Here is a 13,913-nt window from a genome sequence, read left to right as displayed (position 1 = left end):
TAATCCCAGCACTTTGGGAGGCCGAGGCAGGCGGATCACAAGGTCAGGAGATCGAGACCATCCTGGCTAACACAGTGAAACCCCATCTCTACTAAAATACAAGAAGAAAATTAGCCGGGCGAGGTGGCGGGCGCCTGTAGTCCCAGCTACTCAGGAGGCTGAGGCAAAGAATGGCGTGAACCTGGGAGGCGGAGCTTGCAGTGAACCGAGATTGTGCCACTGCACTCTGGCCTGGGCGACAGAGTGAGACTCTGTCTCAAAAATAAATAAACAAATAAAAAATAAAAAAGAACACTGAAGTCTGAGTGTTAGCACTGAGCCGTGTGGCCTTGGACAGGCCTGCCCTTCTCTTGAGCCTCAGCTTCACATGCCACAACTGGCCAACAATAGCTACAAAGTGTCAGAAGCCAATGGCTGGGAGCCTCCTCCAGGAGGTAGGTATCATCAGGATGCAGAGAGAGTGAGGAGCTTTTAAAGCCAGCCTAGTCCAGGCACAGCAGCTCATGCCTGTAATGCTAACACTTTGGGAGGCTGAGGCAAGAGGATCACTTGAGCCCAGAAGTTCAAGGCTGCAGTGAGCTGCAATTGCACCACTGCACTCCAGCCTGAGTGACAGAGACTTTGTCTCCAAAATAAAATAAAATAAAACAAAATAAAATAATAAAGTCAGCCTGTGTATTGGATTGCATGTCGTTCCAAAGCACCCAAAGTGAGAGAGGCCAGGAAGCAACGAGATGCAGAAAGGCAGGGGCAGGAGGTTGCAAGGCATCAGAGAAGACAGCTGACCCCCATCTCCACATACCCTTGGGGCATCCTGAGCCCCATTCACTCACCCAAGTGACAATCTCTGCACTAATAAGGTTGAGCCGCAGCTCATCACTGCAACTGAGCTCCCTGCAGCAGCTGTGGTGGGGAAGGCTCCCCAGGAGGCCTGAGTAACCCAGAAACATCCACAGCACACTCCCCAGTCCCCTTAGAGGTTTCTGCTGAGATGAAAGTGCCCTGGCCCCTGGCTAAAGAGTCCAGTCCACTGGGCAGCTGTAGCTCTTACTACATTGACCTGGCTGTCAGGCTCTTATGAACTTAGTGAGGGGAGATGGGTTCCCCAGGGAAGCTTGCTGACACCCTCACGTTGCTGTAAACGCAAAGCCTGGTGACTCCATTATTCCTAGTAATTATAATGTAGTAATAACAAGAGCAGCCATGCTCACCGCCGACTGAAGGCATATGATGAGCCAGACACTGTGCTGGCAAGTGTGACTTTTGGAGGTAACACATTCTCCTTTAAGGAGGAAATGACTGAGCTTTGGAGGAAGGGTCCTCCATCTGGCCCCAGGCTCCTCTTTGACCTGCGTCTCCCTCCTCCCCCTCCCCTGCTCCACCACAGCCCCTCTGGCCTCCTTGCTGTTCCTGGAAGGCACCAAGCTTGCTCCCAGCTCAGTCCTTTCACTGCTGGCTCCTTCCTGTCTTCCCAATCTCAACTCAGCTGTCATCATCTCTGTGACCCCTCACCACTCATTCCAAAGCAGCCATCAGTCACTTTCTATGCAATCACCTTATCTTAATTCTCGGCCTAGTTCTTAGTCCTATTTTGACAGTTTTCTGGAACTGATGAATTCATTGATTCTCTGTTTCCTTCTACCGCATGTACACTCCAAGAAACAAGAGTCCTTGTTTGCTCACTGCTGTGCCCTAGTGCTTGTCACAGCACCTGGCATACAGCAGGTGCTCAGTAAATACATTTTTAAAAGAAAGAACAACTGGAAGGAGCCTGAAAGAACGACTGGCTTGTGCCAACAGTTCATCTTCAACTTCTTTAGATGGGATGGAGACCATCGCCATGCAACCACAGTTCTGCCGAGCCGGTGTGGTGGCTGATGGCAGGTGTCAGTTTGGCTGGATTAAGGGATGGCTGGTAACGCATTGCTTCTGGGTGTGTCTGTGAGGGTGTTTCTGGAGGAGATGGGCATGTAAGTTGGTGGGCTGAGTGGTAAAGATCCTCCCTCACTGTGGATGACACCATTCCATGGCCAGACAAACAAAAAGGCAGAGAAAAGGTGATTTCCTCTCTTTCTCCTGGAGCTGGATGTCTTCTTCTCCTGCCCTTGGACTTAGAACTCCCAGTTCTCAGCCGGGCGCAGTGGTTCACGTCTGTAATCTCAGTAGTTTGGGAGGCCAAGGCGGGCAGATTACTTGAGGTCAGGAGTTCAAGACCGGCCTGGCCAATATGGTGAAACCCCATCTCTACTAAAAATACAAAAATTAGCTTGGCGTGGTGGTACATGCCTGTAATCCCAGCTACTCAGGAGGCTGAGGCAGGAGAATTGCTTGAGCCCGGGAGGCGGAGGTTGCAGTAAGCCAAGATTGTGCCATTGCACTCCAGCCTGACTGACAGAGCAAGCAAGACTGTCTCAACAACAACAAAAAAATAAAATAAAAATAACTCCCAGGTCTCCAGCAGTCTCCCAGGCTCTCAAGCCTTTGGCCTTGAACTAAGAGTTACACCAACAGCTTCCCAGATCTCAGACCCGCAGACTTGGACTAAGCCATGGTACTGGCTTTCCTGGGTCTCCAGCTTGAGGACAGCCTTCTGTGGTACATCTTGGCCTCCACAATGGCATAAGTCAATTCCCCTAACAAATTCCTTCCTATCTATCTATCTATATTTCTATCCATCTATCTGCCTATCTACCCACCCATCCATCACCTATCTTCTATCTATCCATCTATCATCTATCTAATCAGTTTATCTGTCTGCCTGTCCATCTGTCATTTCTATCTATCTATCTATCTATCTATCTATCTATCTATCTATCTATCTAATTATCTATCTACCTATCATCCCTCTATCATCTGTCTATCTTTTTTTTCTTTTTGAGGTGGAGTCTCACTTTGTCGCCCAGGCTGGAGTGCAGTGGTGTGATCTCGGCTCACTGCAACCTCCACCTCCCAGGTTCAAGCGATTCTCGTGCCTCAGCCTCCCGAGTAGCTGGGACTACAGACACGCACCACCATGCCCAGCTAATTTTTGTATTTATAGTAGAGATGGGGTTTCACCATGTTATCCAGGCTGGTCTCGAACTCCTGGCCTCAAGTGATCCACTGGCCTCAGCCTACCAATGTGCTGGTATTACAGGTGAGAGGCACTGCACCCAGCCTATCATCTGTCTGTCTGTCTGTTTGTCTGCCTGTGTGTGTCTATCTATCTGTCTGCCTGGCTATCTATCTGTCTGCCTATTATCTGTCTATCCATTTGTCTGCCTGTCTGTCTGTTTGCCTGTATGTGTCTATCTGTCTCTATCTCTCTGTCTGCTTGTCTATCTAGCCATTTGTCTGCCTGTTTATCTTTCTGCCTGTCTGTGTCTATCTGTCTGTATCTGTCTGTCTGTCTGTCTGTCTATCTAGCCATCCATCCATCCATCTATCTCCTTTTGGCTGTCTCTCTGGAGAGCCCTGGCTGATACAGATGGTGCTTTGGTCAGCTCAGGCTGCCATCCAGATTACCATGGAGGGAGTGACTTAAACACCAGACATGTATTTCTCAGTTTGAGAGGCCCAAAGTCCCAGATCAAGGTGCCGTCAAGGTTGGTTCCCAGCGAGGCCTCTCTTCTTGGCTTGTAGCCACCTCCCTGCTGTGTCCTCCGGTCATTTTTTCTCTGTTTACAAGCGAGGGGGGAAGAGAGATCTCTGGTGTCTCTCCCTCTTCTTACAAGGACACCAATCCTATTAGGTTAGGATCCCACCTTATGACTTCATTTAACCTTAATTACCTCCCTAAAAACCCTATCTTCAATTACAGCTGCATTGGGAGTTAGGGCTTCAATGCAGGAATTTAAGGGGGAGGGCACAGTTCAGTCCATAACAAATGGGAAACCATGTTCATGACCAAACTCCCCAGAAGATACGGTCCATCAGCATCGCCAGTGATTGCAAGCAAAGACCAAAGAGGAAAGGGGCCTCCGTGGGGGTGGCGGCTGATGCCAGGAACAAGGTTCCTCTTCCTAGCTAACAGTGGGGAAGTGAGGCCGGCTGCAGATGCCATTTCGGGTGGGAAGAGAGGGGAGCTTCTCTTTGCACATCCTGTGCAGGTCCTGGCCTGATCCCCTCTCCGTGCCTCCCACTTCTCATGCCCTCCTTTGTATGGGAGAAATGCCGACCTCTGCTGGCTCAGGTGTCCAGGACCCCAGGCCTGCTGGCTTTGGGCTGGGTTCAACCAATGATAGGCTGGGGAGGAGCCTGGGAGGTGGGAGCCAGGGAGGGGCGGGAGCTCTCCACCTCCTCTGCCTAAGACGGTGTCTCCAGCAGGAGGGTTGGTCCTTTGTGTAGTTCCAGCTCCTGCCAGAGTCCCACCTTTGTTTGGGCTCCCAGCAGCTGACTCTGGCCCCTGGACTCTGGTCACAGGCCTTCCTCCCTCTCATCCCCTGACCTAGGGCTGGTGGTGGCACCCTGCTGCCAATCTCCAGGTCACCCCTGCAATGCAAAGAACCCTTCCTCTGCCTGCATGGGTCCCTCTCAAGGCACCGAGAAGGGCCCTAACCACATGTCCACGGGGTCAAACATTTTTTGTAAAATTTACAAAATGGAAAATATTTTCCCTACGATCAATTAACATCCCCGTTCATTTCCAGTCTTGAGTTCCTGCCCGTCACATTTTCTCTCGTGTGAGGTGGAAACGGAGGCTTGCTGCCATGTGGGGGCTCCTGCTAAGGAGAAGTTGAACTGGAAAGATATTTAGTTTGGCTTTAGTCGGGTTATATTTATGTAGTTCCCATTTATTTCCATGTATAGTTCAGTTAATGCTCGCTATCCCGGTGCGGAAATGGATTCCAGGAATACTCTCTCCGCTCACCGTTCCAATTCCACCTACCGCGCAGAATCAAAAATCACAAGACACGAACATATCCTGCGGTGCCTGGCGCCGGAAAAATGTGCGCAGTGGAGAGAAGCAAGATTTGAAATGCACAGGTCCAGAAGCAAATCTGTGGAAAATTACTCCCATCACCAGAGGCGAAGTAGTAAGCAAAGGATTCAATTCCTTCAATGTGGAGTCAAAACAGAAAAGTCTCTCTGGACAGAAATAATTAGCAATATCCCCCACTTTCCTCTCTCTTTCTTGATGGGAATCACATTAAAAAAAAAAAAATAGGATTTACCAGAACTCCTGTGTTTCTTGAACAAAAAAATTGTAGCAGCACCACCAACTCTGTGTTGACCGCCACTTTTGTATACATCCCAACTACCAAAATAAAAATGAAATTTGATCAACTAGGGAGATTAATTTGCTTTATTTATTTATTTATTTATTTATTTATTTATTTATTTATTTTTGAGATGGAGTCTTACTCTGTTGCCCAGGCTGGAGTGCAGTGGCATGATCTTGGCTCACTGAAACCTCTGCCTCCTAGGTTCAAGCCATTCTCCTGCCTCAGCCTCCCAAGTAGCTGGGATTACAGGCATGTGCCATCACACCCAGCTAACTTTTTATATTTTTGGTAGAGATGGGGTTTCACCATGTTGACCAGGCTGGTCTCAAACTCCTGACCTCAAGTGATCTGCCCATCTCAGCCTCCTACAGTGCTGGAATTACAGGCATGAGCCACCATGCCCGATCTTTTTTTTTTTTTTTTCTTTTTGAGACAGGGTCTCAGTCTCTCGCCCAGACTGGAGTGCATTGTCATGATCACGGCTCACTGCAGCCTCAACCTCCTGGGCTCAAGCAATCCTCCCACCTCAGCCTCCTAAGTAACTGGGACTGCAGGTGTATGCCACCATGCCCTGCTAAGTTTTGTATTTTTAGTGGAGATGGGGTTTCACCATATGCCCGAACTGGTCTTGAACTCCTGGCCTCAAGTGATCCTCCTGCCTTGGCCTCCCGAAGTACTGGGATTACAGGCATGAGCCACTGTGTCCAGCCTGATTAGTTTTCTATTCTCAAAATAGAAAACGATATTACAAAGTCATCATATTGAAGAAGTAATGCCAAAAATGTGGGAGAAATATAACTTTGGAGCTATGACAGGTAACTTGACTGATACTCTTTTGCGTGTAGTGATGTTTGTGATATTTAACAGCTGCTTATAATTTATCATTTGTTGTTATTTGCTTTCTCATTCTGAGTGAATCATTGCATCCATACCTTTAGAAGGCTGCATAAGTCCACACGACTCTGATCTCCTGCCGATTGCCTCTCTGTTCCCTGTCCGGCCTTCACCTCTCCGATCCTCTGTGTAACAAGCTCCCTGCCTTTCAGTCCTTGTGTTCTAAATGCTCAGGTGGACCAGGCAGTGTGGCTCCCGCCTGTAATCCCAGCACTTTGGGAGGCCCAGGCAGCAGGATCACATAAACCCAGGAGTGCAAGACCAGCCTGGGCAACATAGTAAGACCCTATCTTTAAAAAAAAAAAAATACAAAAATTAGCAGGGTGTCATGGCACATGCCTGTAGCTCCAGTACTTTGGGAGGCTGAGGCAGGACTGCTTGAGGTTGGGAGTTCGGGACCAGCCTGGGCAACAAAGCAAGACCCTGTCTCTACAAAAAATAAAAAAAAATTAGGCCGGCATATCGTGTGCACCTATAGTCCGAGCCACTTGGGAGGCTCAGAAGGGAGGACTGCTTGAGCCCAGGAGTTCAAGGCTGCAGTGAGCCGTGATCACACCACCGCACTTCAGCTTGGGCGACAGAGTAAGACTTTGTCTTGGGAAAAATAAATAAATTAATAAATTAATTAATTAATACTCAAGTGGTTTCCATTTCCTGGTTAGATCCCATTACATCCCCCACGAACAAACAGTATGCATGAGAAAGGTGAGCAGATGAACAGGGCAGGGTCAGTGGGCCAAGAGGAAGATCACTGATCACACGGAGAACGACCAGTGGTCAAAAACTGCTGACCATGGCCAGGCCTCGTGGCTCATGCCCTTAATCTCAGCACTTCGGGAGGCCAACGCGAACCTATCACCTGAGGCCAAGAGTTGGAGGCCAGCCTGGCCAACATAGGAAAACCCCGTCTCTACTAAAAATACAAAAATTGGCTGGGCGTGGTGGCATGTGCCTGTAGTCCCAGCTACTCGGGAGGCTGAAGTAGAATTGGTTGAACCCGGGAGGTGGAGGTCGCAGCGAGCCAGGATCGCACCACTGCACTCCAGCCTGGGCAATAGAGTGAGACTCCATCTCAAAAAATAATAACAATAAAAACTGCAGACGCCAACAAGGAAGAGCCACAGGACAATACCCCAGGATGCGGGAAAAGGCTATGCCAGCCTTGGATCCCTTCTACTTAATGGGTACCCCAGTCACCAAAGGGATAGACATATTTCACTCGACCTTTATCCAGCCGTCGGAGTATAACACAGGGATGTGCCATAGAGAGAGATGGGGACCAATAGGTAGAGGGATGACTGGGAGGAAGACCGAGGCAAGAGGAACAAAACGGGGACTGCAGAGGGTAGGTGGCAGGGGCCGGAGGGTTCCAGAAGAAACTGCTGCACAAGTAACGAGCCAGCAGGGTGAGTGACAGCCAGGAGAGGTGACCCAAGAAAACAGAGGCATCTCCAGGGGTACAGATGCATCTTGAGGGGCCAAGGAAGAGATGGGGAAGGGGTGGCTCTGTGGAGCCCCCGGCATGACTGCCAGTGGTGAAAAGGAATCAAAGACCTCAACAAGGGGATGACTTTTCAAACAAGGAAGCACTGGGCCTTCTCAGGGGCACCAGCAGACTGAGGGCAAATGGCATTCCGTTCACTAAACTCTTAATAAAATGTCGAGGTAAGAACACTTGTCTGGTTTTGGGGGCAATCCCACAAATACCAGAAAAGGGAATCATCATGCGCAATTTTATGGTTACCTAAGACAGAGAAAGGTAGCCAAAGCAAGTGGAGGCCAGGCACAGTGACTCATGCCTGTACTCCCAGAGCTTTGGGAGGCTGAGGCAGGAGGATCGCTTGAGGCTGGAAATTCAGTACCAGCCTAGGCAACAACAAAGCAAGACCCAGTCACTACAAAAACAAAAAAAAAAATTTTTTTTTTGAGATGGAGTTTCACTCTCGTTGCCCAGGCTGGAGTGCAATGGCACCATCTCGGGTCACCGCAACCTCCGCCTCCCCAGTTCAAGCGATTCTCTTGCCTCAGCCTCCTGAGTAGCTGGGATTACAGGCATGCGCCACCACGCCTGGCTAATTTTGTAGTTTTAGTAGAGACAGGGCTTCTCCGTGTTGGTCAGGCTGGTCTCGAACTCCTGACCTCAGGTGATCTGCCCGCCTCAGCCTCCCAAAGTGCTAGGATTACAGGCATGAGCCACTGCGCCTGGCCACTACAAAAATTTTTTCAAAATTAGCCAGGCATGCAGTGCACACCTGTAGTCCCAGCTACTTGGCAGGCTGAGAAGGGAGGACCAATTGAAACTGGGAGGTCGAGACTGGGAGGTCATGATCACGCCACTGCACTCCAACCTGGACAACACAGCAAGACCCTGTTTAATAATAATAATAATAAATAATGCAAGTGGGTATAAGAATGTATTTATTTATTTTGAGACGGAGTCTCGCTCTGTCACCCAGGCTGGAGTGCAGTGGCGCAATCTCAGCTCACTGAAAGCTCCGCCTTCCAGGTTCACGCCATCTCCTGCCTCAGCCTCTCCTGCCTCCTGTAGTAGCTGGGACTACAGGTGCCCGCCACCATGCCTAGCTAATTTTTTGTATTTTTAGTAGAGACGGAGTTTCACCGTGGTCTCAATCTCCTGACCTCATGATCCGCCTGCCTCAGCCTCTCAAAGTGCTGGGATTACAGGCGGGAGCCACTGCTCCCGGCCCTAAGAATTTATTTTATCCCAGCACTTTGGGAGGCCAAGGCGGGCAGATCACGAGGTCAGAAGATCAAGGCCATCCTGGCTAACACGGTGAAATCCCATCTCTACTAAAAAAATACAAAAAATTAGCCCGGCGTGGTGGCGGGCACCTGTAGTCCCAGCTATGCGGGAGGCTGAGGCAGGAGAACGGTGTGAACCCGGGAGGCAGAGCTTGCAGTGAGTGGAGATCACGCCACTGCACTCCAGCCTGGGCGACACAGCGAGACTCCGTCTCAAAAAAAATAATAATAATAATTTAAGACGGCAAGCTCTAGAGTTGAAGCCAGTCTCCATCTAGCCCTGGGCCCAAAGCTATAAGCACGTATAAGCACGGCTACTGTAACATCTTTACTCAGAACATCACCCTTCAAGGGCCCAGACCCGCACCACCAAGGAGGAGCGTCCACACCACCAAGGAGGAGTGTCCACACCAGCAGCTGGAGAGAGGATGGTCCCCTACATGATGGAATGTCCACTCTGAAGAACGATTATACTGATAATCATGAAATCCATGCCTGAGATCTAATTTCGAGTGAAAAGAACAGAATTCAACAACATTCATTCTATGGGGAGTATGCAACTCTGAAAATATATGCCTTTTTCATAATTAAATCAATCCTATCTCATGTTCCTGTGCAAAGAAGCACTGAATGGAACACAAAAGAAATGCTACAGTCAATGATTGTTGAAGTTTTCCTTTCAATTTCCTGTTCACGTTGTTTGGCAATAAGTAACACAGAAAACTGACAACAAAAAGCAAAAGAGAAAGAAGGGATACAGCGTATAGCTTAGATTGCTTTCCTTAAAAAATTAAATAGTAATAATAATAAGCATAGGCCGGGTGTGGTGCTCACACCTGTAATCCCAGCACTTTGGGAGGCCAAGGCGGGCAGATCATCTGAGGTTGGGAGTTCGAGACCAACCTGACCAACATGGGGACACCCCATCTACACTAAAAATACAAAATTAGCTGGGCATGGTGACGCAGGCCTGTAATCCCAGCTACTTGGGAGGCTAAGGTAAGAGAATCGCTTGAACCCAGGAGGCGGAGGTTGCAGTGAGCTGAGATCGCGCCACTGCACTCCAGCCTGGGCAACAAGAGCGAAACTCCATCTCAAAAAAAAAAAGCATAATGCAAGCTGGGCGTGGTGGCTCACGCCTGTAATCCCAGCACTTTGGGAGGCTGGGACGGGAGGATCACCTGAGGTCAGGAGTTTGAAACCAGCCTGGCCAACACGGTGAAACCCATCTCTACTAAAAATACAAAAATTAGCCAGGCATGGGGGCGCGTGCCTGTAATCCCAGCTATTCAGGAGGCTGAGGCAGGAGAATTGCTTGAACCCAGGAGGCAGAGGTTGCAGTGAGCCAAGATTGAGCCACTGCACTCCAGCCTGGGCAACAGAGTGAGACTGCATCTCAAAAACAAAACAAAACAAAACAGAACAGAACAAAAGAAGCAGCATAATACAAAGGCCTAGCAGTTAAAGCGTTAACCCCCAGCTACCAGGAAGGCTCTGTTATCCAATGACTCATCACCCCAGCCGAGGTCAGCCACACCTTGGGTCTCTGATGCTGGAGGCAACATGATGCCAACATTGGCGAGAAATCCACCTCCGCCTCCCCACCCCTCGATGCCGGCCTCTGTGTGCACTTGCAGCTGTTCCACAACCGGTGCCTCCACGGTATCTACACCACCGGCTCACCTCCCAGCAATAACCCGACAGCCCGACACCTCTGTAGACCCTGTGGGTACAGAGCTGAAGTCCCCTGTTATTAGTGGGTTTTGCAGACAACCCTCCAAATCCCTCTGGGTTGAGTTAGTCAAGTCCTTAACAAGCTGGAAGATGACAGGGGTTGGATGTAACCCACTTCCAAGTGGCTTGGGTTACACGGACATTATTCCCCTGCTGGGATCTGATTTGGGATAGAAACAGGAGCCATAGTTTACGGGAAGGCTGTGAAAGGAAGCCCCGGCCCCAGGATGCGGATCAGGTTGATCTGCCGCACAAGGCCCAGGGGCGGCCCACCCGCCTGCTCTGCCCAGCCCTTCCTGGTAACCACACACACCCGGGGCCCATCTCAAACCTGACAGGCAACGCTGCTGCTCCCATCTCGCCGCTGCCCCAACACGCCTGGCCTGGCCAGGACAGGTGCCCAGGCATGGCATTCAGGGACGTCCTCGGCTTCCGGGGCCCAACCCCTGGTTCCCAGGTGCAGCACTGGGAAAAGCAGAGGGCCCCGGCCATGGCATAGGCCTCATCACAGGTCCTTTCAGCAGCCTGGGAGGAGCCAGACCTCTTTAGGAGCCAGACAGAGAGCAATGCACCCACCTGGGCAGAGACGGAAGCCACATCCCCATTGAGAAAAGATGGCACTCCTGCCTGGACCCCTTCTCTGAAACCCCAGGCCAGGGTGGGGTAGGAGTCAGCGAGAGAGTCCAGTGCTCCAGAGCATTTCTGGCCCCCTGTGCCCCTAACCCAGCACTTCTGGGGACCCACACACTCAGGGCAGAGTGGCCATCCAGGGTTCCCCTCACCCCGACACAAAGGCCACTGAAGGCCTCGGGCCAACGCTGCTCTGAGGATGACAAGTGACTTGAGTTCCTGCCAGAGACAGCAGGCAGCCTGGGTCTAGGGGCCGCCCAGTGACTTGAAGCTGGGATCATCTTACATTCCCTGCGCCACTCCTATTTCCTGTCCTGGAGGTTTTCAGGCTGCCAACAGTCAGGCTTTGGAGAACCAGGTCAGATTAGGCTGAGAACAAAGCTCAGCTGTCACAGAGCTGCAGAGAGGCCATTGGTAAGCAGTGCCCGGGAGCCGCCCTCCCCTGCCAGCAACAGCTCAATGACTCCCTTCCCAGGGGCTGCGAATGGACCTGCACCCGGGGTGGGGTAAAGGAGATAGGCAGAGAGAAACTGGGCTGGGAGTAGAGAGTGCCATGCTCTACCCTGGAGACCCATGGCCAGGCCACCCTGCAGAGCTGGTGCCCAGAGCCTCCAGGGTGCAGCAGAGGAGGCAAACAGAGCCTGACACTCAGCAGCGCCCGGCAGACGCTTCTGGAATGAATGACCAAATCCACATGGAGAGTTGAAATGGCCTAGGAACCTCGGGGAGACAAGCAGCTCACAGCTCAGCAGGGCCGCTCCAGTAGAGCAGGCCAATGCCAGGCCTCCTGGCAAAGTTCCCGGGACACGGGCACAACTGCTGCATCAGGAAAGGGGCAGAGGTGACCAGCCCATCAGCCATGGGGGCACTTCACTGTCCCCACAGAAGCTCGTCACCCACAGGCCTGGGTGCCACACGATCCCCATGCCTGGCATCACGATGGCTCCCCACCAGGGCCCTGCACCCACCGTGACTGACTCCCTTTGGTCAGCGATTCCAGATCACCATGACCTGGCAGTTGCCGTCAGGCCTGTCTGGCTAAGGGCTCTCCTGGAGACTGAGCCACTTCACACAGTGAAGTGAGCCACTGGGCCACAGAGCTGTGTGCTGTGTACAAGCCCCGAGGGCTTCACCCAGGCATTGGCACCCACTGATCCCCATAAATCCCTGGCAACCGCCTAGAGCTGGGACGTTTCCAAGGTAATGGCTCCAACAAACAGAGGCGCAAGAACCCAGCGTGTCACCTCCCTCCTCACCCCAAAGGTTCACACCCCTAGGGGCCTGGAGCCTCTCTCTGGAGCCCCTCCTACCCTAAAGCCAGTGGGATCTGCCCGGGAACTGCCATCATCACCCCCAGGCCGGGCCTGCACTGATATGTACTGAACTTTCCTTATCAGGTCCATCTTAGGCAAACTTCGGAGCCCACGCAAGGCTGCCTGTGGACAAACACTGGGGCGGAAACCTCTAGGTCCCAGTCCCATGGGGCTGTCAGGGCTGCCTGGGATGGGTGGGCAAGAGAGTGTCAGAGGAGGGCAGCCCAAGGACCGGGTAGGGGGTGGGCAGTGTCCCCTTCCATGGGTCCTCAAGTGAGATGTCCTCTGCAAACACGCACCTGGGACCTCCGAGCAGAGGGTTGGCTCCCATGTCACCAGGACCTGGACTCCAGACCACTGCCCCGAAGTGGCAATCCTGGGTCCCCCTGCGCCTGTCCTGGCTTGAGTTGGTCCCACTTGTGGGGGGCGGTTCCAGGAAGAAGGTGGACTGTCGCAAACTCAATGCCCCGCTGCCAGATGCCTTGCCCTCAGCTATCAGAACCCCTCTGGGCAGGCCGGGGAGATCTGACAGGCAAGTGCCTGCGGTTGGCGTGAGCGGGCAGGGCAGGTGGCCCCTGCCTGGGCATGCCTTCTTATCTTTGCAACAGACTAGGGAGAGGGCTGGCCCCGGGACTTAGGCTCAGCCAGCTGTCTCACCACTGGGGGGCCTCGGCGGAGGACACAAGTCAGACAGAGCCACAGACTAACTATAAGAGGTGGCTTTTTCTCTCCAGCCCAGGTCCCCTGAATGTGCCAGGGCAGACAAGCGTGGACGTGAGGAGGCAAGAGGCAGCGAGAACAGGCACGGAGATGGGGTTGGGGGAGAAGAGGGAGAAACCCTGGGCTTGTGCCCTTCCCACGCATGCCTGGCACCAGGTTAGCTGACTAGGGAAGTGTTCTCTGAGGGTGCAATTCCTTGCCCTTCCCGTAAGTCAGCTCCTGGGGCGCTGGGTGGGGGTGCAGCCCTGTCCACCATGGCAAGCCAGCGTACTGAATCACAACAGAAGCTGCTTCCTCTGCGGGTGCAGCCTCCCTCAGGACTCACGACAGCAGCTAACAGGTCACACAGCAGGCATTTCTCAGCTTTTTCAAATATGAACTCGTTTAACCTTTACAACAACATAGCACTGTCCCATTTAACAAATGAGGCAGGCTGGGCGTGGTGGCTCACGCCTGTAATCCCAACACTTTGGGAGGCCAAGACAGGCAGATCACGAGGTCAGGAGTTCAAGATCAGCCTGACCAACATGGTGAAACCCCATCTCTAGTAAAAATACAAAAGTTAGGTGGGCGTGGTGGCGCACTCCTATAATCCCAGCCATTCAGGAGGCTGAGGCAGGAGAATCACTTAAACCTGGGAGGCAGAGGTTGCAGT

At 51.9% G+C, this 13,913-nt stretch overlaps 1 protein-coding gene across 2 annotated transcripts in view; it reads right to left on the bottom strand.

The window, feature by feature from the left end:
• Positions 1-13,913, bottom strand: part of SEPT9 (septin 9) — a 243,329-nt gene that overhangs the window by 225,409 nt on the left and 4,007 nt on the right. Inside the window, exon 1 of one of the 2 annotated variants that reach the window (XM_011987454.1) lies at positions 11,172-11,487. The exons of the other annotated variant lie outside the window; for it this stretch is intronic. The gene's annotated coding sequence lies outside the window, so the exon portion shown is untranslated. Of the gene's footprint in view, positions 1-11,171; positions 11,488-13,913 lie in introns of those variants that run through there. 2 annotated transcript variants of the gene reach the window in all.

This window comes from Mandrillus leucophaeus, unplaced genomic scaffold, assembly GCF_000951045.1.
Source record: "Mandrillus leucophaeus isolate KB7577 unplaced genomic scaffold, Mleu.le_1.0 Scaffold1, whole genome shotgun sequence".
NCBI lineage: Eukaryota > Metazoa > Chordata > Mammalia > Primates > Cercopithecidae > Mandrillus > Mandrillus leucophaeus.
This window is presented reverse-complemented; position numbering and strand designations above follow the sequence as displayed.